Source organism: Topomyia yanbarensis, chromosome 2, assembly GCF_030247195.1.
Source record: "Topomyia yanbarensis strain Yona2022 chromosome 2, ASM3024719v1, whole genome shotgun sequence".
Classification (NCBI taxonomy): Eukaryota; Metazoa; Arthropoda; class Insecta; order Diptera; family Culicidae; genus Topomyia; species Topomyia yanbarensis.
Window position 1 is genome coordinate 286973463 of NC_080671.1, and position 27759 is coordinate 287001221.

The 27759-nt window shown below is 43.3% G+C and overlaps 1 protein-coding gene across 3 annotated transcripts in view; it reads left to right on the top strand.

Annotated features, from left to right (window-relative positions):
* LOC131683228 (3-phosphoinositide-dependent protein kinase 1) overlaps positions 1 to 27759 on the top strand; it is a 615616-nt gene that overhangs the window by 543204 nt on the left and 44653 nt on the right. The gene's annotated exons all lie outside the window — the stretch shown is intronic.

Here is a 27759-nt window from a genome sequence, read left to right on the forward strand (position 1 = left end):
CATTATTTATGATAAGAATGTAAGAAATCAATATATCATAATTATATACCTATAAAAATAATGTCACTGCATTAACCATCATTTGCCATTCCTCACACGCCCCCCCATCTCTCTCCCCATCTCTCTCTCTCTCTCTCTCTCTCTCTCTCTCTCTCTCTCTCTCTCTCTCTTTCTCTCTCTGTCTCTCTTCTATAGCATCTATCTAGCTATTTCTGTATCCATTTCTAAGTAGCGTGATAAGATCTTCTGCCAATCTGAAATATTTATTAATTGTAATTGCGAAGGTTTGAGAAAATAAAACTATTTTTTGTCTGCTGCTACATCAACTCAACTTTAATTCAATTATATTCAAAGCCTGTATCTACACTATAATTAAGGAAATTCATGGCTATATCAGAAAAATATTTGGCTTAACTGGGAATATGAAAGTTTGACGATGGAAATTTTCAAAAGAAACATTCCACGTGCGATATTTAAACTATTCGTATCTCTATTGAATTTTGAATGAAATATATGCTCAAAGACTGAAAGCTGAAGCCAGGATTTCGAAGACAAAATACATGAGAGGAAGAGGTTCTAGAGACGACAATGTGAACCTCCCACCCGAGTTCGGATTGACGGTGACGTAATCGAGATGGTCGACGAATTCATGTATTTGGGCTCACTGGTAACCGACGACAATGATAACAGCAGAGAAATTCAGAGACGGATCTTAGCGGGAAATCGCGCCTACTTTGGACTCCAGAGGACGCTCCGGTCGAACAAAATTCGCCGCCGCACGAAGTTGATTATCTTCAAGACGCTGATTAGATCGGTGGTCCTCTACGGCCACGAGACCTGGACTATGCTCGTGGAGAACCAACGCGCCCTTGCAGTTTTCGAACGAAAGGTGTTGCGTACCATATATGGTTGCGCGCAGATGCAAGACAGAACGTGGTGCAGGCGAATGAACCATGAGTTGTATCAACTACACATTCGTTTTATTGGTATGAACTTTCATGAAAAATAACGGAACAAAGACCAAAAATATCCAGAAATTAGATCTAGGAAAAGAAGTCTCCCAAAGTACCCACTCTCGATGGGGTTTCTTTCTTTTTCACAGTATTGGTCTGTATAGGACTTATTTATCCATATTTCCTGCATGAGAATTTTGAACGAAACAATATGAATGGTATAAGGATGAATGGAAAGAGACTGCATTGCAATCAATTGAATGCCTAGACATTTCACACTATTTACTTCAATGCAAATGAAAACTTTGAAATATCTACCTGTCTCATTCACGAATCGCATTCTCCCTGTCGTTCTCTGTTCAAGGGCTTGAAAGCACATGTGACCTTGTCTCACTTTACTATATTCAATTGCGCGTTAAAATACTGGACCAGTAAATTCAATTCTGTACATAAATCTTTTATTCGGGAATATGTGACCAAAAAGTAAAACTTCGAATTCCAAAGCAAATTGAACGTTCCAGGTTCCTGATAACTAATTAAGGTCCAACAATCAAGTAGAAACACCAGATAATATTAAAACGACGCCGTCAAGTAAAGAAGCATGAAAACAAAAAGAATAAAACCAAGAAAAATGGAAGCCATAGAAAGTCCATTGCATATTTATTAGCCTTTTCTCAAAAGATGGGATTTTCAAAAACATTTCAAAACTTTCTGATGCAATGGTTCTCAAATTCGTACAATCCGGTTTATTCATTTTCTTTATTCAAAAATGTTTTTAGCTTCAAATATATGACCATTTCATTTTTAATAATTATTTCATTCCGCATCTTTTCATTCGTTTTGTTCATCTGCGTTCATTTTACTTATTTTATTCGTTTCATTCTTTGGATTCACTCTGATCAGTTTATTCTTTTTGTGCATTTTACTCATATCATTCATTGTTTTCATTGTATGCATTTTATTCATTTTTTCCAGTTTATTCATTTTGTACAGTTTCTTCATTTCAATAATCCGACTACTTTTTCAGTTTTAATCATTTCATCTAAATAATTTATTTGATTCAATTTATTTCTTTATATTAATTTATAACCTTTTACCATTGTTCAATTTTTCATTTTAATCAATGCATTTAATTCTGCTCATTTTCTTCTTTTTATTCATTTTATCACTTCAGCTCATTTTGTTTAATTGATTCGTTTGTTTTATTTATGCATTTCATTTATTTTTTGCTTTATTCATTTTGTTCATCCATTCTTTTTATTCATTTGATCCATTTCATTAATTTGATTCATTGTATTCACTGGATGAATTAAATCAATTTGATTCATTTAATTAATTTGATTCATGTGATTCATGTGATTCATTTGATTCATTTGATTCATTTGATTCATTTGATTCATTTGATTCATTTGATTCATTTGATTCATTTGATTCATTTGATTCATTTGATTCATTTGATTCATTTGATTCATTTGATTCATTTGATTCATTTGATTCATTTGATTCATTTGATTCATTTGATTCATTTGATGCATTTGATTCATTTGATTTATTTGATTCGTGTGATTCATTTGATTCATTTGATTCATTTGATTCATTTGATTCATTTGATTCATTTGATTCATTTGATTCATTTGATTCATTTGATTCATTTGATTCATTTGATTCATTTGATTCATTTGATTCATTTGATTCATTTGATTCATTTGATTCATTTGATTCATTTGATTCATTTGATTCATTTGATTCATTTGATTCATTTGATTCATTTGATTCATTTGATTCATTTGATTCATTTGATTCATTTGATTCATTTGATTCATTTGATTCATTTGATTCATTTGATTCATTTGATTCATTTGATTCATTTGATTCATTTGATTCATTTGATTCATTTGATTCATTTGATTCATTTGATTCATTTGATTCATTTGACTAATTTGATTCATTTGATTAATTTGATTAATTTGATTAATTTGATTAATTTGATTAATTTGATTATTTTGATTAATTTGATTAATTTGATTCATTTGATTCATTTGATTCATTTGATTCATTTGATTCATTTGATTCATTTGATTCATTTGATTCATTTGATTCATTTGATTCATTTGATTCATTTGATTCTTTTGATTCATTTGATTCATTTGATTCATTTGATTCATTTGATTCATTTGATTAATTTGATTTATTTTATTCTTTTAATTTATTTGATTCATTTGATTCGTGTGATTCATTTGATTCGTGTGATTCATTTGATTCGCTTGATTCATTTAATTTATTTGATTCATTTGATTCATTTGATTCATTTGATTCATTTGATTCATTTGATTCATTTGATTCATTTGATTCATTTGATTCATTTGATTCATTTGATTCATTTGATTCAAATACCAAGCGAGCTACTAAAACACGGTGGCGAGCCACTGGCTAAAGCGCTGCACTGGGTGATTACCAAGATTTGGGAGGAGGAGATTTTACCGCAGGAGTGGATGGAAGGTGTCGTGTGTCCTATTTACAAAAAGGGCGACAAGCTGGATTGCTGTAATTACCGAGCAATCACCCTGCTGAACGCCGCCTACAAGGTACTCTCCCAAATACTATGCCGTCGACTATCATCAATTGCAAGAGAGTTCGTGGGGCAGTACCAGGCGGGTTTCATGAGCGAACGATCTACCACGGACCAGGTGTTCGCTCTTCGTCAAGTACTGCAGAAATGCCGCGAGTACAATGTGCCCACACATCATTTGTTCATCGACTTCAAAGCCGCATACGACACTATCGATCGAGATCAGCTATGGCAGATTATGCACGAGTACGGATTCCCGGACAAACTGACGCGATTAGTGAAGGCGACGATGGATCGGGTGATGTGCGTAGTACGTGTCTCAGGGACGCTCTCGAGTCCCTTCGAATCACGCAGAGGGTTACGGCAAGGTGATGGTCTCTCGTGTCTGTTATTCAACATCGCGCTGGAAGGTGTAATAAGAAGAGCAGGGATCGACACGAGTGGTACGATTTTCACAAAGTCCGTCCCGCTACTTGGCTTCGCCGATGACGTTGATATTATTGCACGAAACTTTGAGAAGATGGAGGAAGCCTACATCAGACTGAAAAGAGAAGCCAAGCGCTTCGGACTTGCCATCAACACGTGGAAGACAAAGTACATGATAGGAAGAGGTTCACGAGAAGAGAATGAGAACCGCCCGCTTCGAGTTTACATCGGTGGCGACGAAATCGAGGTGGTTGAAGAGTTCGTGTACTTGGGCTCACTGGTGACCGCCGACAATGATACCAGCAGAGAGATTCGTAGACGCATCGTGGCAGGAAATCGTGCTTACTTTGGCCTCCGCAAGACACTTCGGTCGAACAGAGTTCGCCGTCGTACGAAGTTGACCATCTACAAGACGCTGATTAGACCGGTAGTTCTCTACGGGCACGAGACCTGGACCATGCTCGTGGAGGACCAACGCGCACTTGGTGTCTTCGAACGGAAAGTGCTGCGTACCATCTACGGTGGAGTGCAGATGGAAGACGGCACAAGGAGACGGCGAATGAACCATGAGTTGCATCAGCTGTTGGGGGAGCCGCCCATCTGTCATACCGCGAAAATCGGACGACTACGGTGGGCCGGGCACGTAGCCAGAATGTCGGACAATAGCCCGGTGAAAACGGTTCTCAATTGCAATCCGACCGGTACAAGAAGACGTGGCGCGCAGCGAGCACGATGGATCGACCAGGTGGAAGACGATTTGCGGACCTTTCGCAGACTGCGTGGCTGGCGACGCGCGGCCATGGACCGAGTGGAATGGAGGAATCTTTTGTATACGGCACAGGCCACTTTGGCCTTAATCTGTTAATAAATAAATAAATTCATTTCATTCATTTCATTCATATCTTTAATTTTATGCATTTCATGTTCAGTCATTCGTTTTATTTCATTCAATTTGTTAGTATGAGTCAATTTATTCTATTATTCTTATAACTATTTCTAAATATAATCTTAATTTTTATGTAATAACCTAATCTAATTTGATTCGTGAATATTATAATTTTGATTTCCATTAATTTTTCTACTCATTTTATGAATTTAAAAACCTGTTGTTTCATTTTTTGCTTTACTTTTTTATTTCGGTCGTTTTGTTGATTTCTATAATTTATTCAGTTTATTCGAGATTTTATTTTAGACTAGAAACTGTTTTCATCCCACCTCTAGTTGAGTGCCTACTTCTCGTGAGTTCTGCAAACTAATCCAATAGTGAAATGTGTAAGAAATGTCTCATCTCACTGCTAGGTGGATTAAATCGGTCAGGCCCAGCTGATGTCAAGGACTTCAACTTTTCAATGGCAGCAATAACGTCTTCATCAGAGAAACGAATAGTAGTTTATCACGTCACAGGGAACATCACGAAGGCTCGCTTCAACCTGTGCTGTCGTAGACGGAATGGATTCAAATGCATCCGAAAAATGTTTTGCAAATAAGTTACAGATATCACTGATCGTGCTAGAACTTTCGTTTGCTAGGGTCATGGTAGTAGGAAGTCCACTCTCCTTACGTTTTCCATTCACAAAGGAGCAGAAACGTTTAGGATTTCGCCCTAGGTCTGATTGAGTTTTTATGACGTGCCTAGAGTAAAGGAATCGGTTTTAGGCTTTATAATTGTTGCTCGCGAAAATGATCTCCTGCTTAGTGATAGGATTCCGTCGATTAGTATAGTGCCTGAGTGCCGCTGCTCTTATTCGTTTAAATTCACGTAGTCGTCGATTGGACCAGAGTGGTTTCGGTCTAGGACGCGGGGCAGGGACATGTATTTTGAATAGACTTTTTAGTGCAAAGGAACATAGTTCTGTTGCATCATTCACACTGTCCGCGTTATTCAGCATAGTCCCCCAATCGATAGTTTGCAGCGAGTGGTTAAGTCCGACAAAATCAGTTTTTGTGAAATTTAACTCCAAATCTTCGTACATCTCGTCAAAAAGAATATGCTGTGAACATGCAAGTCTAACGGCAAGTGGAGGGTGATGGGAGTCAATATCAACAAGCGACTCATCCACATGATACACATGGCAATTCGCCGATGCTTCTTCATTAATGAACACAATATCTATGGGGCGATTTCAACCGTTTTTTACCGTACACATCTGCAGCATGTTAAGAAGGGACATCCCGTCCAATAGAGAAATACTAAATCTCGATAAGGTTGAGTCAGAGGGGTCGGCATAAGCATAGCCGCACGAAGTGCTTTTTCACACTATACCAGGCTGATTGTAATCTCCGAATAGTAAGTGATAAGCATTGGGATCAAGGGAATTTGATATATCCAGCGCAGCATCGATATGCTTCTAAATAATATTCGCATCATTTGCGGAGTCCGGGGGGAGATATACAACACCTACACAGATATTTGTTCCATGGCTGTTGACGTTCACCCAGAGTTGTTCGAGACCATTGTTGTCATTTATTTTGTGCTTAGATGATAGCCGATTTGAAACAGCGATCAGAACACCACCACCCCTTGTTTTTCCGGAAGTAATTTTATCGCGATCGTTGCGATATACCGTGTACCTAGGACCGAATAACTGTAGCGAGTTTATATCGTCGTTCAGCCATGTTTCTGTTAGCACAATAATATCCTGATCCGCATTCTATGTAGCCACAAACAGCTCGTCGATCTTTGTGCGCAGTCCTCTCACATTCTGGTAATATATTCCTAGCTGTTGAGATAAGTCACCATCGGACAGTCGGGCAGTCGAAACAGTCATGGTGACATCAGGGTTTGAGTTGCTGATTGCTAAACAAGTGGCGTTGGTAGAACTGGAGCTGTATCGTCCATTTGTCAACTGGAAGCGGAGATATCTTTGAGGGGGAGCAGTATCGAGTGTAGCTTCGGGGGGACATATACCCTCCTTGGCATTACCTGGAGAAATAGTCGTGGTGTCATCAGGATTTGGGTTGCTAATCGCGAGACGAGTGACGGTAGCGGAACTGGAGCTGTGTTGTCGATCAATTGACTGGAAGCGGAAATCTGGAGATACAGTCGTGGTGTCATCAGAGTCTGGGTTGCTGATCGCTAGACCAGTGACGGCAGCGGAACTGGAGCTGTGTTGTCCATCGATTGACTGGAAGCGGAAATCTCTTTGAGGAGGAGCAGTATCGAGTGCAACTTCGGGGGGACATATACCCTCCTTGGCATTACCTGGAGAAACAGTCGTGCTGTCATCAGGATTTGGGTTGCTCATCGCTAGACGAGTGACGGCAGCGGAACTGGAGCTGTATTGTCCATCAATTGGCTGGAAGCGGAAATCTCTTTGAGGGGGATCAGTATCGAGTCTAGCTTCGGGGGGACATATACCCTCCTTGGCATTACCTGGAGAAACAGTCGTGGTGTCATCAGGATTTGGGTTGCTCATCGCTAGACGAGTGACGGCAGCGGAACTGGACCTGTGTTGTCCATCGATTGACTGGAAGCGGAGATTTCTTTGAGGGGGAGCAGTATCGAGTGTACCTTCGGGGGGACATATGAGAGGCTGAGAGCAAGAGTGGATCAAAATTTTGCTCAGAGCAAAAGTGGGTTAAAATATTCTGTTAGATCAGAAATGGTATATTCATCACAACCTTAGGCAAAAGTGGGTCAAATATTAATTCGCGCAAAAGTGGTTTGACAAAATTTTCAGGGCAAGACTGGTATAGAATATTAACCCACTTTTGCGCTAAGAAAAGAATCAGATATTTCTTATTCGAACTTGTGGATAATGAAATTTTGGTCAATGTTTCGATGCCTTAGAAATCATGAGATATAGTATCCTTATAGGTTAGCAGACATCGGAAATGGACAATTTCCTTCATTTTGAAATCCAAGATGGCGACTTCCGGTAACCACAAAATAGTAAGAAGCACCATCAATATGGCTGTCATTTGAAAGGGGGTGGTCAGCAGTTACCGAAAATTGACAATTACCGGCATTTTGAAATCCAAGATGGCGACATCCGGTAACCACAAAATAGTGAGAACCAGTATCAATATGGGTGTCATTTGAAAGTGGGTGGTCAGCAGACCCCGAATATTAGCAATTACCGCCATTTTGAAATCCAAGATGGCGACTTCCGGTTACCACAAAATAGGGAGAACCACCATCAATATGGGTGTCATTTGAAAGGAGGTAGTCAGCAGACACCGAAAATTGACAGTTACCGCCGTTTTGAAATCCAATATGGCGACTTCCGGTAATCACAAATTAGTGAGAACCAGTATCAATATGGGTGTTATTTGAAAGGGGGTGGACAGTGAACACCGAAAATTGACGATTAGCGCCATTTTAAAATCCAAGATGGCGACTTCCGGTTACCACCAAATAGCGCGAACTAGTATTAGTATGGGTGTCATTTGAAAGGGAGTGATCAGCAGACACCGGAAATTGACGATTACCGCCATTTTGAAATCCAAGATGGCGACTTCCGGTAACCACAAAATAGTGAGAACCAGTATCAATATGGGTGTCATTTGAAAGGTCAGTGGACACCGAAAATTGTCGGTTACCGCCATTTTGAAATCCAAGATGGCGACTTCCGGTTGTCACAAAATAGGGAGAACCACCATCAATATGGGTGTCATTTGAAAGGGGGTGGTCAGCAGACACCGAAAATTGACGGTTACCGCCATTTTTAAATCCAAGATGACGACTTCCGGTGATCACAAAATAGTGAGAACCAGTATCAATATGGGTGTCATTTGAAAGGGGGTGGTCAGTGGATACCGAAAATTGTTGATTACCGCCATTTTGAAATCCAAGATGGCGACTTCCGGTTACCACAAAATAGTGAGAAACACCATCAATATGGGTGTCATTTGAAAGAGCTTGGTCAGCAGACACCGAAAATTGACGATTAGCGCTATTTTGAAATCCAAGATGGCGACTTTCGGTTACCACAAAGTGATAAGAACCACCATCGATATGGGTGGCATTTGAAAGGGAGTGGTCAGCAGGCACCGAAAATTGGCGATTGGCGCAATTTTGAAATCCAAGACGGCGACTTCCGGTTATCCTAAAATAGTGAGTATCATCAATATGGATGTCGTTTGAAACGGGGTGGTCAGTAGACATCGAAAATTGATGCTAACCGCCATTTCAAAATTCAAGGTGGCGTTCTGGTTTCCACAAAATAGTGAGTCATTATCAATATGGATATCATTAAAAATCTAAGATGGCGACTTCCGGTTACCACAAAATAGGGAGAACCACCATCAATATGGGTGTCATTTGGAAGGGGGTAGTCAGCAGACACCGAAAATTGACGGTTACCGCCATTTTGAAAACCAAGATGGCGACTTCCGGTAATCACAAAATAGTGAGAACCGGTATCAATATGGGTGTCATTTGAAAGGGGGTGGTCAGTGGACACCGAAAATTGACGATTACCGCCATTTTGAAATCCAAGATGTCGACTTCCGGTTACCACAAAATAGTAAGAACCGTCATCAATATGGGTGTCATTTGAAAGGGGGTGGGCAGTGAACACCGAAAATTGTCGATTACCGCAATTTTGAAATCCAAGATGGCGACTTCCGGTTGCCACAAAATAGGGAGAAACACCATCAATATGGGTGTCATTTGAAAGGGGGTGGTCAGCAGACCCCGAAAATTAACAATTACCTCCATTTTAATTTCCAAGATGGCGACCTCCGGTAACCACAAAATAGTGAGAAACACCATCAATATGGGTGTCTTTGAAAGAGCTTGGTCAGCAGACACCGAAAATTGACGATTAACGCTATTTTGAAATTCAAGATGGCGACTTTCGGTTACCACAAAGTGATAAGAACGACCATCGATATGGGCGGCATTTGAAAGGGAGTGGTCAGCAGACACCGAAAATTGGCGATTAGCGCAATTTTGAAATCCAATATGGCAACTTCCGGTTATCCCAAAATAATGAGTATCATCAATATGGATGTCATTTGAAATGGGGTGGTCAGTCGACATCGAAACTTGATGCTAACCCCCATTTCAAAATTCAAGGTAGCGTTCTGGTTACCACGAAATAGTGAGTCATTATCAATATGGATGTCATTAAAAATTCAAGATGGAGACTTCCGGTTACCACAAAATGGTGAGTGACGTCGTCAATGTGAATGTCATATAAAAGAGGTTTTATATCTTTAGGTTATTTAAATAACTATATGATACCGTGAGAATTGTAGTTCTTTCTCTACTTTTAATTGCATTTAGGTTAACGTATTGTAATGGATTTGTGATACTGATTTATCAAAGTTTTTAACAAATGATTTTAAGATATCCACAGATGTTACAGCCACGTCTCCTGTCAAAATATTTTTGTATGTACCTAGGGTGATAAGCCTATTTCGCTTCTTATGTTTTATTGGCACATGCGTTCCATTTTTCGGATGTACCTCATGCGTTTTATTACTAAGTCATCTGACAACATGCTTCTGTAGGTATTTCTAAAGAACGGATAGACTCCACTGGGTTTGCGCCTACTGTACGGCGGGGGTGAGTTGGAAATTTTGGTGGGTCAGAAGATTGAGTTATGTTAAAGCAGTTGCAGTTTTGATTTGTTTTCAAAAAGTTGCGTAGCTAATCCGAAGCAATCCTTGGTAGTCAAGCAAAAAGTAATGCCATCAGACCGAAAGAAAGAACTGAATAGCATTAAATTATATATAACAGGTTTGGAAGCATTAATACCTACCAAATTCCTTAGGGCATGTTCAGTAGCATAATATTTTATGTAGAAATTTCCAAGCACAAATGTTTCAGTATCATTACACTGTTTTTCTATTTGTTGCCTCATTTGAAATACGTTTAGAACTTTGCTTTGAAAAAGGGTATTCGGCACATACATTCAGGTTCGGTCGACGGGGGAAAATCATTTCGGTCATGTAACGACCTAAGAACATGTTCAGTAGTGGTTCAGTTATAGATTCATAATTTTAAAAGTTCAGCAGGGATGAACATGAAGTTTTTTTGTACATTTAGGAAAAAACATCAAAAAATTAATTAAATCGGGAATCTATATTTTCGCTCGAAAGAACATACTTTGCCATTTATTGTTTGTAAACAATTTTTAATAAATTTTGACCATAGCAGCATGTGAGGTGGTTCAATTTTAAAATACGAGTTCGAGCAGCTGGTATCTGGCTAAATACTCGAGTAATGACTTCCAATGCTTCAATCGTTGCAGGCTTATCTTCAGGCTTTTGACTTCACATAGCACCATAGAACAAAGTCTATAGATGTGATATCGCTCGATCTAGGCGATCAACTGACAGGTCCATGGGAAATTAAACGTTTCTCCCGCAATTATTTCAATGTTTCATTACTTGTGTGGCGCGTGGTGCTGTCTTATTGGAACCAAATTTTGTCAAGACTACTGGATTCATGTTTGCGTAGTACCCAGTCTGTTGATATGCTTTTTACTAAGACTCTTCCGTAAAATACGCCATATTGTTGCATACGACAAGCCAAGTTAGTGAGAAAGGTGTCAAATCGATTCTTCGCGATCATTGCGTACTCTCGGCTACTGCCGCTATGATTTCTTCTCTGCGTACTGCATGTGGTCGATTTGGTCGCGTATCATCCAATAATGTGAACTGCGACTCTAACTTTTCGATTGTATGGCGAATAGTGAACTCAGTTGGCCGATTATTTCGACCATAGTATGATAGAAGAGCACGAAACTCACTCCTCATAAAGCACTGCTTTTCGTAATACCATTGCACAATTTGAGGACGGTGAGCCATTGTAAGTCGTTCCATTATGAAATGGCACTGAACAACAATAGCATCGTAGTTTGTTGTTAGCACCCGTTAATCAGTAGAAAATGTCATGTTAAAAAACATTATCTTTAATCAACCTGTATAATGTAAAACTGATAATTTTAATACTAGAACCAATTCTCCCCAGCAGTAGGTTGAGCTGGTGTCACTGATAGTTACTGAGTGCAAATAAAAAGAGATTAGGATTATTAGGATTAGATAGCAAAACGAAGGTAGCTATTTTTGCAATTTGTTTTTGTAGAATCGAAAGAAGGTGGGGCTTTTTTATTTTCATGGCCTTAAAATTTGACGTAACAAGATGGTGCTTTGTTATTATTGCTTTGTTTTTTATGTATTTAGTAACAAAGGAGGCAGTGAAAAGACGAAGGGAACGTTCCATTTGAGCCAGACGCTACTGATATGAAAAGAACAGTTGGTAGTATGTGTAGGAAAAAATAAGTTCGGCTTTGACACCGATTTGTTTTTTTTTAGAATTGTCCTACTGAAGCTAAAGAGCAATTGCAGCGGGCTGTGCTTCTGATTGTGATATTGAGTGTACGGCTCAAATATGCGGGCGTAGGGACTTTACGATCGCGTGGGAATAAGCGTTTAATTGTTCGTTGAGACCAAATTTTGTCAAAGGAATAAGTTTTTTCAATTCGATGCCTAGACATATTAAACATGCAGCAACATTGGCGGAGTTCAAAACACTATGTATTTCACACGTATAATCTGCTTTGTAGACAGATTTTTTGGATTTTTATATTTTGGAGTTATTTGAATAACTATGTAATACCACGAAGATTGTACTTTTTTCACTTCTAATATTTGCATTTAGTCACACTAAGTTATTATATTCGCTATGATGATGATGGATTTTTGTTACTTGTTTATTAAAGTTATTAAAAAAATAATGAGATGTCTACAAAAGTCTGAGCCACGCGCGCTCTAAGCAGATAGAGACTAACTTGAAATCGAACATGGTGACCAGCACTAATAGCTTTTCGGGTTGAATCGAAGCTTTTAGACTTTTGTTGTGATCAGGGTCTGATTTGATTATGGAGTTATGTTGACTTTGCTCGACAATAGAGCTAATCTCGGTTATTGCTGCGATAGTGGTAATAACGGAGTTAGCTCTTTGAGTATGGGGCTTGATGACTCCTTCTGATGACTAACTAGATATCGGGTTCAATTCCTGATCAATCAAGGATGTTCTCGGATAGGAATATCCCTTGATTGTCTTGGGTTAATGGTAGGAAACTTTCAATGAAGGGGTCTGATGTGGATGATATAACTCGACCGGACTCTGCACTGCCAATAGGCTCGTCACTTCTCACCTTAGCAGATGGTAGTACCGATGTCTTGGTCAGCCGGGAGGAGTCTTGCAGAGAATTATCGGCAATGGAAGCGATTGGGTTCAATTCCCGATTCTATCAAGTATCTTTCCGGAATGGAAATTTTCTTGATCATGCTCGCTATCACGCAGGATGCATCGTGTGATATCGTGCGGTAGGCAGATATCACTCTGAGGCACATCACGCGGTAGGTGCTCTCCAGTTTCTGTAGGTAACTGGTTACCCTCAGTGCTCTTGACCATGACGGGCCGCCGAACCTGAGGATAGATACGGCAACGCCTGCCAGTAACCTACGTCTACTGGCGCACACCTTTGAGCTGTTAGACATCATCCTCGATAGAGCCGCAACAGCAGTCGACGCTCTCTTGCATGTATAGTCGACATGGCTGCCGAAGGTCAGCTTGTCGTCTATAACGACTCCGAGAGACTTCAGACTTCGCTGTAAAGTGATCGCAACTTCTCCCACATAGATAACTGCATGTTGTGCCGACTTGCGGTTGTTGACGATAACTACCTCCGTCTTATGATGAGCGAGCTTCAGGCCTCTGACGCTCATCCATTCCTCCACCGTGTTGATCGCGTGTTCTGCGGTTAGTTCTACCTCAGGGATTGACTCCCCGTAGACCTCCAAGGTTACGTCGTCTTGACCCCAGGAGGGAACTTCAGTCTCAGAACCCCGTCATACATGAGGTTCCATAGCACCGGGCCTAGGATCGAGCCCGGTGGGACTCAGGCGGTAATCGGAACCCTTTTCTGACCGGCATCGGTCTCGTATAGCAGTACGCGGTTCTGGAAGTAACTTTCCAGGATCCGGTACAGACCCACCGGTAGGCTAAGCCGGTGTAACGAGAGCGCGATGGCATCCCAGCTTGCGCTGTTGAATGCGTTCTTCACGTCGTGTCAGTGTCGCTAACGCACAGTATCGAATGCCTCGCTTTTTTCGTTGGATCGCTATCTCGGCAGTCTTTAGCACTGAGTTGAGAGCGTCCACTGTGGACTTACCCTTCCGAAAGCCAAACTGGTTGCTTGACAGGCCGTCCGTACCTTCCGCGTACGGGGTTAGCCTGTTGAGGATAATCCTCTCAAGCAGTTTGCCAGTCGTGTCGATCAGACAGATTGGTCTGTACGCCGATGGGTCGCCTGGCGGCTTCCCGGGCTTCGGCAACATTACCAATTTCTGCCTTTTCCATCTATCGGGGAAACGGCACTCGTCAAGGCACCTCTGCATAGCTAGCCTGAACATGTTCGGGTTCGCTATAATCGCTGCCTTGAGAGCGCTGTTTGGAACTCCATCCGGCCCTGGAGCTTTGTTCATTACTAGGGATTTAGCCACTGCGAGTAATTCTTCATTCGTCACCGAAGCCACCGTTTCGGCCGTGCCCGCACTGTCTCGTAGTGCAGGTGCCCAGGGGCTTGTGGCTCGAGACGGGAAAAGTACTTCGATAATCGTCGCCAACCGGTCCGGAGACCGTTCTGGGGGTGAAGAGCCCCCTTTGGTCTTGGCCATCACGATCCTGTAGGCGTCACCCCACGGATTCGCGTTGGCACTCTCACACAGGTTGTCGAAACACGCTCTCTTGCTGCTTTTAATGGCCTTGTTGAGGGCCAATTTCGCAGCTCGCAATACTTCACGGCGGTTCTCTCTTGCATCCTCGGTGCGGGCTCTTTGCATCCTACGTCTAGCTCTGAAGCAGGCTGACCGTAGAGCTGCAATCTCGGCACTCCACCAGTATACCGGGCATCTGCCGTTTCTTGGCAGTGTTTTTCTCGGCATAGTGGCGTCGCACGCGCGCGGTTGAACAGCTACCAGCGCATCCCCGCTTAGACTGTCGGTGTTGGCCTCCAGTACCAGGGCCGCGGTGAAAGCTTCGCTGTCGAAGTGATTGAACTTCCACCCGCGTACCTGACAGGGATCTCCCGCCCTCGGATGCTGCACACCATAGTTGATCCTAAAGCGGTGTTCCGAGAACAAAAGTGGCTCTTGGCCGAATCTTTTTAGCCGTTCACAAATTCGATGATTGGTGTGAGACAGCTTAAAGCTGAAAATAATTTTATTAGCATCAGGTGTACAGTATAGTACATTTACTTACAATTTTCGGTCATGAACTACAACCGTTTATGAATCAAATGAATTTCGTCCGTACTAACATGTGCTAATCTGTGGTTTTAGGTTTAGGTTAGGTTTGCGAATTATACTTTTAGACTGTACCGTAACTTACTGTGATTAGCTTAGGATATATAATTTTAGAATACAATATGCATGTAAATCTCTATATAAGTTTTAACTGAACTGATATCTCACTGTGATTAAATCAATTTAATAGAATTTAGTTTTTCTCCTCCGGTGCACGATGCCTTACTCAACGTTTTTGATAAAGTGACAGCTATCTTCCCACCGTCGGGTCACGTCATCGTCCACGCATGACGTTTCAGTCGAATGACAGTACTGTTCAGCAATAGTTACACCACGAAGAGCAGTTTTGGCAGCAACATTATCCCCCCGTAACACTGGCCACTGGTCCCAGTTTTACCATCCAACTCAACCTCCAACACGGCTAACTTCGATACCGGTCTACACAATATCCCCATCGCAGTCTGAACTGTCGAACTCGTCCGTCTTCCGCTATCACGACATCTTTGATTTTCCCGCGCGTCCAGCCATTCCTTCGGACCTCGTCTGCTATGAGGACCAACTCTCCGACAGCCACTGGTTTCACTTCTCCGAACCGCTTCATTCGCTTAGTCAACATCGGAAGATATTCCCGTATCCAGCGCTTCCAGAAGACGTCCAGCTGACGTTGTATTTGGTTCCAAGAATTCTTTACGGCAGAGACAGGATCACTGAACGGTACTGCAAGCTGACGAACACCAGTGGAACTTCCCAACAGGAAATGGTTAGGAGTCAGGGCTTCTACTTCAGCAGCATCTAGGGGTAGGTAGGTAAGTGGTCGGCTGTTCACTATACCCTCGGCTTCCACGACTAGCGTCACCAGCCCTTCGTCCACGACTAGCGTCGTCCAGTTTCCGGTCGTTGTTGTAGGCTGCTTCCATGGCTGACTTTATGGATCGCACCATTCTCTCCCACGCTCCTCCCATATGAGGTACAGCTGGTAGGAAGACCCATTTGGTAGATGCGTTTGTGAACGTTGCTGCTAATTCTCCATGTACGTTCTCGAGTTCTTTCCGCAGCAGTCGTTCGGCACCTTGAAAGTTGGTACCGTTGTCGGAGTAGATTTCCACCGGCGCTCCTCGGCGACAGATGAAGCGACGGATGCATTTGATACAGGACGGTGTGGAAAGACTGTAGGCAACTTCCATGTGGACGGCACGGATGGTTAGACAGGTGAACAGACAGATCCAGCGTGTAACCGAGCTCCTTCCTACTTTCACCAGCAACGGTCCGAAAAAATCAATACCGGTGTAGGTGAATGGTTGAGTAAACGAGGACAAGCGGGCCAAAGGCAGCTGCGCCATTCGTAGAGCCATCGGAATCGCCTTCTTCACTTTGCATCACTGACAGACGGTCGCAACTTGCTTCACCACTCTCCTTAGTTGGAATATGCTGTAGAACTACCGAATCTCGTTCACTACCGTTTCAGAATTACCATGACGAAAGATACGATGGAAATCATCTACAACCAGCGTCGTCACCGGATGTTTTCTTGGGAGGATCACCGGGAACCTAGCATCAAATGATGTAAGCGCTGCAGCTCCAATTCTTCCGCCGACGCGTAGCACGCCACACTCATCAACTGTTGGTGTCAACTGATACAAGCTGCTCGATTTAGGTAATTCTGCTTGTCCTCTTGAAACTGCAATCATCTCATCTGGGTACTCCTGCCATTGCGCAATCCACACAAGCGTGTTCTTCGCCTTCTTTAGTTCCTCTTGACTAAGATGCAGCAATTCTGGGATCTCTCCTCGACATCTACGCCTACAATTGTCCACGAAACGGTGGACGTATGCAACTGCGCCTAGCAATCGTCTCCACTTAGAGAATCTAGAAAAATCTATCACAACCTCCGAAATAGTTGACCCCTGGATCAGAAAGCAGAGTCTCAGTTCCTCTTCAGGCACCTTTGAAGGTTTCGGTTGCTTCGGCCAATTCTCCTCGGCAAGCCGAAGAAATTCGGGACCTTTAAACCACTCGTCGGTTGCTTCCAGACACGGATTCTTACCCCACTTTGTTGCTGCATCTGCAGGGTTTAGCTTACTGGGGACCCAGTGCCATTCTGAGAGGTCTGTTGTTGTCAATATCTCCCCTACTCGGCATGCTACGTACTGCGTGTACCGACGGTGATCGGCGCGTAACCAGACCAACACTGTGGCGGAATCACTCCACAGAAAACGCTGCTTCACCTTCACGCTGTGATTCTCCTGAACGAACGACACTAAACGGCTGCCCAGAACTGCTGCTTGTAGCTCCATGCGAGGAATCGAGAGTGGCTTCAGCGGTGCAACCTTTGTTTTGGCCGCGACTATCGAGCACTCTGCTTTGCCCTCCGTGTTGATCACTCTGAAGTACGCTACGGCGGAGAAAGCGACTTCACTTGCATCGACGAAAATGTGCAGTTGAAGATGATCATACACCTGCACATTCGCTTCCTTGAAGTAGCACCGTGGGATCCGCAGGCCTCTGATTTTAGGGAACAGACCGGTCCACCTGACCCAACGATCGAATATTTCTTCAGTTACCTGTTCGTCCCACTGCAATCCTGCTCGCCATACATCCTGAAGGAGAATCTTTCCATGAACGAGAGACACACTCAGCAATCCCAGTGGATCGAATACGCCCATTAGGTATTTTAGCATCTGGCGTTAGGTTGGCCGCTTACCGTTATCTACCACCAGCTGTATCCCCTCTTTAATTTCCATCGAGAACATCAACTCATCCTCTGAAGTCTGCCAGAGCATGCCCAACACGCGATCGCCTCTGTCCGCTGCATTCAAGCATAGGCTTTCACTAGCGTTAGCGGACGCCTCCTTCAGTCCACGAAGAACTCCAGCACTGTTCGATACCCAGGTCCTAAGATGAAATCCTCCTTTCTGGTGTATAGTTGCAATTTCCCGCGACATTCGCTCGGCTTCTTCGTCATTCTCGAAGCTATCGAGATAATCATCCACATAGTGACTTTTCAGAATTCCCTCTACTGCTCGTGGGAAACGGTCCGAGAATTCTTCCGCGTTTTTATTTTTAACGTACTGCGCTGACTCCGGTGAACACGTGGATCCAAATGTTGCCACATCCATAATGTAGGTTTCCACCGGTTTTGTTGGGTCATTCCGGAATAAGAAACGTTGAGAATGACGGTCCGGCTCGCGGATCAACAGCTGGTGGAGCATTTCCCGTATATCTGCAGACACTCTTACTTTATATTGCCGGAACCGCGACAGAACTGCTGGAAGCGATGTAAGTTGATCCGGTCCTTTAAGCAGCATAGAGTTCAGAGATATTCCATCCACCTTTGCTGCTGGGTCCCATATCAGTCGAACTTTACCTGGCTTCCGGGGATTTGTCACTGCTCCTAGCGGCAGGTACCACGCGCGTTTTGGGTCTGCTGGTTCTAATTCTGCCTTTGTAGCACAATGCGCATATCCTTTCTGCTGGTATTCCGCTATCTGGTTCTTCAGATTTGCAGCCAGCTCTGGATCTCTCATCATCTTGCGTTCCAGACACTCAAAGCTCTTGAATGCCATATTGTAGCTATCCGAAAGTTCGATGTCGTCATACCGCCACAGTAGACCTGTTTCGAACTGGTCATCTACTCGTCTCGTCGACTGCTCCATGATGCTCCTAGCCCGCTTGTCCTCGTCGGATTCCAGAACTATCGACGGCTTCATTTCTGCATCTTCCATTGAAAAATATTCCTTCACTGCAATATGTAAGTCCTGGTCGCTGGCGCACTCACAGGCATGGTAATTTAGTGAATGCGTGCCCTCCTTACCACTACCGCCGAAGATGCACCATCCTAGTCTGGTTTTCACTGCAACAGGATCGCTCTTCTTGCCTTCCTTCACTTGCAGCGGGACAGTGAGGGTCCACGTTGTTAACACCTATCAACAGGCGGGGAACAGCATTTGCGTAACTGACAATCGGTAAACCTTGGAGGTAACGATAACGTTGCGCCAGTTCACTGTAATCTAAACTCTGTTCCAGCAAAGTAAGCTCCTTTACAGTACGGATATCATCAATAGTGAATTGTTTTGCGCTGCTAGCTCCTCTGATCGTAATTCGAACTTGTTTCGAATCCGATTCGACACGGGTGACGTTCCCTGTCCACTTCAGGCACAAAGGTTGTTGTCCTACCGTCGATTCCCAGTTGCTCTACTAGGTCGTTCTCGATCAGCGATAGATCCGAGCCATCATCCAGAAAAGCGAAAGTTTCGATGGTAGCTCGCGGCCCTGAGATAGCGACTGGTATAATACGGAATAGAAGAGTCTGTTTGCTTTGCCGATGCGTGTGATTCTGTACTGTAGACGATCCTTGGGTAGGACGACTAATGGAACTAACTCGATCAGAATGCAGGAGCGGATGATGACGATACTGACATCCTTCGATCACACACCGTGTTGCGTTTCTATAGCTTCTCCTTCCATGCACATTAAGGCAGCTCCGACACAGCCCGTTATTTTGCGCAAACTTCCACCGGTTATCTACAGTATACGCTTTAAACGCAGAGCACGCTGATACTCGGTGCCCTGGTTTCTTGCAGCACGCACACACCCGTTCCTTCTCGCGCACTGTCTCCTGAAATGACTCCGCTTCGCTCGTGTGAGTATTCACAGCTCCCTTCTGCCTATGCTTCTGCTGATAGCCGCCGTCCTCGCCAACGTACATTGTTACTCTGCTAACGGCAGTGACGACCCTGAGCATGAAGTCCCCGAACACTTTAAGGTTGACCACCGCATGTTGCTGTATATGATCCGCCCATTGCATCTTAGTGTGCGCAGGCAGTTTCCTCACTAAGTCCATCAGTAACGTGGGATTGGATAGGTGCTCTTGTTGTCCAGCGGCTTCCAGGTGATCACAGAGACTACGCACAGCTATACCGAAGTCGATGACTGTCTCCAATCTTTCCGCTTTCGGCGCCGGATCACTGCGCACTTTCTGTAGTAGAGCACTGATTAACAATTCAGGTCGTCCATACAACAAACGAAGGGTATCGATTACATGCAGCACTGATTCAGGAAGCAACAATCTACTTTTGACAGATTCATACGCGGGTCCTTTCAGACAACGTTGAAGACGCGCGAGATTTTCGGCGCTATTATATCCACACGCTAACGAGCTATTCATGAAGGTGCTAATGAATATTGGCCAGTCAGCTGGGTTGCTCGAAAACGTAGATCGCGGGGCATCACTTGACGCGCGGATAACTGCGAGGGGGAGGGAGTAAATTGATCAATAATCGGTAGTTCCAGCGGAGGGGGAACTGTTCCGATAGATAGCACCGGGTTTATTAGCGACGGGCCAGAAATCGGCGTACCCGCGGGTGGGGGAACGAATCCATAAATAATTGGATTTGCCGGTGGCTGTAAGCCAACATTCGTTCCGGACAACGGAACGGGTTTTGTTTCGATTGGAAGCACATTCGCTCCCAACGACGAAATCGTGGCCGTTGATGCCATCGTTCCAAATTGTTTGATAATTGGTTGGAGGGAGTGTTCGAATTTTGATGGTACAGGTGGATTAATAATTGGATCACAAAGTAGCTTACCTTCACGTGCTACGGGGGGCACTTGGGGTTCGACATTACCTCTTGTGTTGACTACCTCTTGTTGTACCAAAGTTGATTTGGGGAACGCGCCGTTGTACTGCTGCTGTTCCCGCTTAGAAAGACTCTGAAGGTTGAATGGTTTTACTGTTGAATTCAACGGTGGTTTGTAGAAACTGAACCCATGGTGTTGTCTTCCTTGCTGCACTGTTGTAGCTGTAGCCGGTTTTTCCGAAGTAGGCATATTGATGTTAGCTGTAGCGTGCTGGTACGAATTGCTTCGCTCCGAGTCCTTCGGGATGCGTGAGTTCTGATTCAGAGAGGTTGCTGTAAAGTCTGCCGATTTACCCACCGGCGGAAGACCATATGCACCTTCACCCTGATCAGAGCATTGCTGCTTCCACTGCTTTACCCTTTCTAGGCTCGTCCTTCTGCTGACCCTGCTTCGGTTGCTAGCCATCTCAGCCATTTCGTTCTGCTCCGCTTCCAGGATGGCATACTTCTCGACGAGATGACGTTTCTCCATCGCTTGTTGCTCTTCCAACAGCTTCATTTTCAACGACAAACGTGCTGCCTTAGCGCTGGATACCGTTGTTCGGGAGCAAACACTCAGCGGCAGACAGTGGGCGCAGGTCCACGGCCGATCAGCAACCGATGCAGTCACTTCCGCACATGACATATGCCACCATCCATCGCATTGAACGCAATCGTCACTTGTCTCCGGACGATCGCAACAAACGCAGCTGGAAGATTTATTTTTCTCTGGGGTTTTATCATCTGTGGGGTTAACCATTGGATCCATGTTCGACTCCATTGAAAACGTGATGAAAATTCTTTAAGTTTTGTTCCGAGAACGAAGGAGGCTCTTGGCCGATTCTTTTTAGCCGTTCACAAACTCGGTGATTGGTGTGAGACAGCTTAAAACTGAAAATAATTTTATTAGCATCAGGTGTACAGTATAGTACATTTACTTACAATTTTCGGTCATGAACCACAACCGTTTATGAATCAAATGAATTTCTTCCGTACTAACATGTGCTAATCTGTAGTTTTAGGTTTAGGTTAGGTTTACGAATTATACTTTTAGACTGTACCGTAACTTACTGTGATTAGCTTAGGATATATAATTTTAGAATACAATATGCATGTAAATCTCTATATAAGTTTTAACTGAACTGATATCTGACTGTGATTAAATCAATTTAATAGAATTTAGTTTTTCTCCTCCGGTGCACGATGCCTTATTCAGCGTTTTTGATAAATAGAGTTTTCGATTGAAAGAACTGGTGTAGTTGTCTGCACTGAAATTGCACTTTTCTTGCAGAAGTGTTGTCAAAACACCGACACCATGTTCCATTGATTGGAACTGCAATAAAAAAGTGCAATTCCAGTGCAATTTCGGGGCAGATATTTGGCACCGAAAATTTTGTCGGTGGAGCCAGTGCACTCACTAACACCAACAACGCAAACGTCAAAACAACCCAGCCGTGGTCGCTAACAGATGTTCTTGTTGACATTCGATGTGGATCATTGAAAAATTATACGTGAAGAACGCTTTTTTCTCGAAAATTTTAGTTTTTGTTATTTGTAATTTTATTAGTGTTAAGTGTTTTTCAGGTCAAGGAAAAATAACATTACATATTTTACAAATGGAAGGACTAATATACACGTCGATATTCTCTGGTTTTTGATAGCCTTTTCAAATCTCGTTTAGTGATTTCTTGAAGCAGGTTATTGTCGGTTAATTATTTCAATTGGAAGTGCGTTCCAACTAAGGGTTCCGTAAATCAGCACACTTTTTCTGCTGCTGGCTCTGTTCATTGGGATGTGGAATAAGCTTGTGCGCTCCGAGACGCTTTTCTGAAGATGTTCCAGGATATGTCCGGGGTACTATTCGTAGAACCCGGCTTTAAAGCATCTTTGTAATTCTTTGAGCTGAGTTGATAAACCTGGAACATACCGTGTCACCGTATGTGAGATAAGGTACGATGACTGCTAGCATCAGCTTCTTGCGTGTGGGTGTCGAAAGGACAGATGCGAAGCGGCGGAAAGTCCTTAATGTGCCGAATACTTTCTTTGTGATATTATTCACCTGTGTTGCCCATTTTAAGTTGCTGTCCATTTTTAACCCTAGATTGGTGACTTCTTTGGACAGCGGGATAATCTCTCCGCAAAATGAGATCTTGCTTTGGGGTGTGATGTTACCTTGTTTGTAGAAGATTACAGCCTGGGTTTCGCTTGGGTTAGGGAAAAGTTTGTTGCTCGCTGTTCACTGTTCGATTGCGTTGAGATCAGCATTTAATATATTGATCATATTTTCTACATATTGCACCGGGCCGGAAATGTAGATTTTCATGTCGTCGGCGTACAGGTGGTATTCGCAGCGTAGAATTTCAGGCATGCTATTAATATATAGGGAAAATAACAGTGCACTGAGGTAGAATCCTTGGGGAGTTCCATCTGTAAGTACTCTCTCCGCTGACTTCTTCCTATCTTCTTTGACAAGCTGAGTACGGTGCTTCATGTATGATGTCAACAGGTCGCATGCATCAGCATAGAAACCAAACTCTTCTAGCTTTTTGCGGAGTATCCGGTGACTTACGCAGTTGAAAACAAGCGACAGGTCGACAAGAACCATCACAGTACAGTTGCCTTTGTCTAGGTTGATATAGATATCGTGTACGACTTTTGTTAGGGCGGTGCTAGTACTATGACGTTTTTGATATCCTGATTGATGTTTGGCAAGCAGCTGTACTGCCGTGATATGCATAACAGTCTCACCTGCATAGGAAATCCATAGCAAATGGGACTGTTATGCGTATCACGGCAGTGTAGTTGATGTTAGTCCAGAAAGCTATAGAGATATAGAGAAAGCTATAGTTTTAGAGATGGCTGGGAGGACACTAATTGGTCGATAGTCTTTTGGCTCGACGTGATTGACAGATTTCGGAATCGGCTATGAAGGCCGTTTTTCAGATTTGCGGAAACCTGCGACTATCGATTATCGCATTGAAGAGGTGAACGAGGATCGGACTGATGTGAGGGCCTAATAGCTCGACAAATGAGATAGGTTAGAGATGGTCGGGTGGTTTCAATTTTTTCGAACCCGAACCCGAGAGCTTAAAAATTTAAAAACCCGAACCCGGCCCGAGCCCAAAATTATAAAATTTGAAAAACCCGAACCTTTTAAAATTTAAAAACTCAAACCCGACCCGTACCCCAGAATGAAAATTTTGTAAAACGCGACCCGAACTCGAGAGTTTTAAAATTTGAAAACCCGAGCCCGACTCATACCTGAAAATTTAAAATTTGAGAAACCCGATCCGAACCCACTTTACTAATACGAACAATCAACCAATTACCCCGAAGATTTGGCACCAGAGCGGGATCCAGGGCTAATCTAAGAATAGCAGAATCACTCGAACCTGAAGTAGCCCTACACGTGTTGAGTTATATCTGCCTATGGCGAAACGAATTGCTGGCGAGTAGAATCCGCATTTATATTTACTATTATTGAATGTCGGATTTGTAATGTTCTGAGAAACTTATAAACCGTCGATATCTTAACCGGAAAGTAGGATAAATCGGAAAGTAGGATGGGCGCATTAGTCGCCTTCCAATGGGCACACCTTGGCTAAAGAGTCCGCCTTCTCATTGCCCGCAATAGAGCAATGTGACGGGACCCAAACCAAGGTAGTCTGGTAAGATTTTTCAGATAAAGCACTCAGATATTCCCGGATTTTCCCCAGGAAATACGGTGAGTTCTTTCCAGACTTCGCTGCACTGATGGCCTCAATGGAACTGAGACTGTCCGAAACGATGTAGTAATGGTATGCGGGCAGGGTGTCAATGATCCCGAGAAGATAATTAATGGCAGCTAATTCTGCGACGTAAATTGAAGCAGGATTATTGAGTTTGAATGAGGCAGAAAGATTTTCGTTGAATATACAGAAGCCTGTGGACCCGTCGAGAATTGATCCGTTAGTGTAGAACATTTTGCCGCAATCGACTTGATGGTATTTATTATAGAAAATATTTGGGACCACTTGTGGGCGAATGTGATCCGGGATGCCATGAACCTCTTTCTTCATGGATGTGTCGAAAAATACAGTTGGATCAGAAGTATCTAAAAGATGAGCACGGTTAACGTTATACAAAGATGAATTGATGTTCTGTGCCATGTAATCGAAGTACAAGGACATGAATCGGGTCTGAGAATTAAGTTGGACAAGCCTTTCGCAATTTGCAATCATCAAGAAGTTCAAAATATCGCATCGAATGAGCAATCGATATGAGAGGTCCCAGAATCGATTTTTTAGCGGAAGGATGCCCGCCAGCACTTCGAGACTCATCGTATGGGTCGATTGTATGCAACCCAAGGCAATGCGCGAACAGCGATACTGGATTCTCTCTAGTTTGATGAAATGTATGTTCGCAACGGAGCGGAAAGCAGAAACATCCGTACTCCATCACTGATAGTATCGTTGTTTGGTACAGCCTGATTAGGTTTCCTGCGGATAGGCATCCCATCATGTTCCGGTTATTGTACGGAGAAAGTTGTACCTTTGTTGGCACTTCTGTTTCAGATACCTAATGTGACATCCCCAGGTTCCTTTAGAGTCGAACCAGACCCCGAGATATTTGAATGTTGAAACCTGAGCAATAGTTTTATCCATTAACTAAAGCTGTAGTTTCGCTGGTTCACGCTTCTGAGAAAATACGACTAGCTCAGTTTTCTCCGTAGAGAACTCGATACCCAGCTGGAGAGCCCAAGCAGACAAATTGTCCAAGGTATCTGCAGTGGTCCGTGCAAGTCGACGGCTTTGGGACCTGTAATAGAGACCACACCGTCATCTGCAAGCTGACTTAGCGTGCAGGAATTGACAAGACATTTGTCAATGTCATTCACGTAAAAATTGTATAGGAGAAGGTTTAGACATGAGCCCTGGGGAAGGCGAATGTAGCTAAATCGTGATGTCGATAAATCACCATGCGAGAAATGCGTGTGTTTTTCAGATAACAGGTTTAGCAAAAAGTTATTTAAAATTGGTGAGAGACTTATCATAAAGAATGTTGATGAAAACTGAATCGTAAGCCCTCGTAATATCCAAGAATACTGATATGTCATTTTAATTTCTGTTGAGAGCAACGCAAGGCGATCGTTCGTCCCTTTGCCTTTGCAAAAGCCAAACTATGTATCTAACAGTAACCCTAATAAACATCTTATGATTCAAGAGCCTAACGACCAGTTCAGGGTATCATCCAAACAATATGTGGAATCGTTGCACTATATGAGTTAAAGTTCGTGTATAATATTTTTTATTGGGGAAGCCATTTGCTTCGACCTAATTGTCGAGGCGAAACAAGATCATTTTCTCGAATGACTTCCGGATACACGATAGCATTGCAATCGGTCGATACGAGTTGTGGTCGGAGGCTGGTTTTCCTAGTTTTTGGATGGCGATGACACTCACTTGTCTCCAATCATGTGTCCAATGTTACCCTCAAGAAACTTTCTAAATAAATTCAACAAGCGTCTCTTGGCAGAGTCTGGTAGATTCTTCAACAAGTTGAATATAATTCTGTTTGGCCCCGGGGGCTTTATTGTTACATGATAAGTAAGTAAGTGAGAACTCCACCATCGAAAACGGTGTTTCGTTCGCAGTATTGTGAGGCGACGTGGCGCGGTAGATTTTCTGTGCCGGGGCGGGATCCGGACAAACCTTCTTGGCGAAATCGAATATCAAACTGTTTGAATATTCCACGCTCTCGTTAGTACTGCTTCGGTTTCGAATACGTCGGGCCGTGCCCCAAATGTTTCGATGTTTCTCTTGTTAACCCGCCGACAAAGCGGCGCCAGTAACTGCGTTTCTTGGCTTTCATTAAACTTTTCATTCGCTTTTCTAATATCGTGTAGAGTCGATATCTATTGATTAACCCGTCGTTCAGTAAGGCTTTATACGCGGCAGCCTTCTCCGCGTACACGTCTGAGTACTCTTTGTCCCACACGGGTTGGGAGAACGTTTTTGGGTGTTCATGTCGGGTACTCGTTTCGTCTGAGTTTGAATCTCGGTATCGAGAATCGAGTTGGATAAAAACTTATACTCTTCCTCCGAGGGAAGTACCTGTGTCGAATCGATTTTGGATAGCATTTCTGCGTAAGAGCGTCTGGAGCGATCTTTGACGGATCGCTTCAGGTCATCCGCGCGAAGTTTGTACGTTGGGCATTTCAAAAGTGCATACGGATTCTCCCCACAGTAAACACACTTCTTAGCGGACCTACTGCAAGTATCATCTGCATAGCGTTCCCCACATTTACCGCACCGTTGCTTGTTACTACAGTAGGTGGCCGTATGACCTAGCTGCTTGCAATTGGAACAATTCATGACCCGTGGTACAAACAGACGCACAGATAGACGAGCTCCTCCTACTTCAACGTAGCTCGTAAGTGCAGATCCGGCGAAGGCTACGCGAAACCAGTCTGATGGATAGTAATTCCCATCTTCGATGTACTTTGAGTGCAAATGCTTGCACTCCAAAATCTTAACTGATTGAAAGTTAGGGTCATTAAAGCGGCCAACCTCATCATTCATTAGATCATCGACAGTTAGACCCACATCACTTACCACAACGTCAATCTTCACATCACGAGGAGGAATGTAAACGCGATACACCATTGTAAAGAGGCTATTACTAACGATATCATTGACCGGTTTCAATGCAGTAGCGACTGCGCGCAGTTTATCTGACTGTAACTTTTTAATCTCGGTTACGGCCGAGTAACGTTTTGTCAGCTCTCGCGCAGCAGTTATGCTGTTTAACCATACCATCCAAGGACCAGCGGATCCATTCTGGTAAACGTTGATTCGGGGGGGGGGGGGGGGCGGTGCTGTGATATATTTGGGGGAAGTGGGGAAGAGTTGGAGGTAACAACTTCTGTCTCCGACTCAAATAGGTGTTCCTC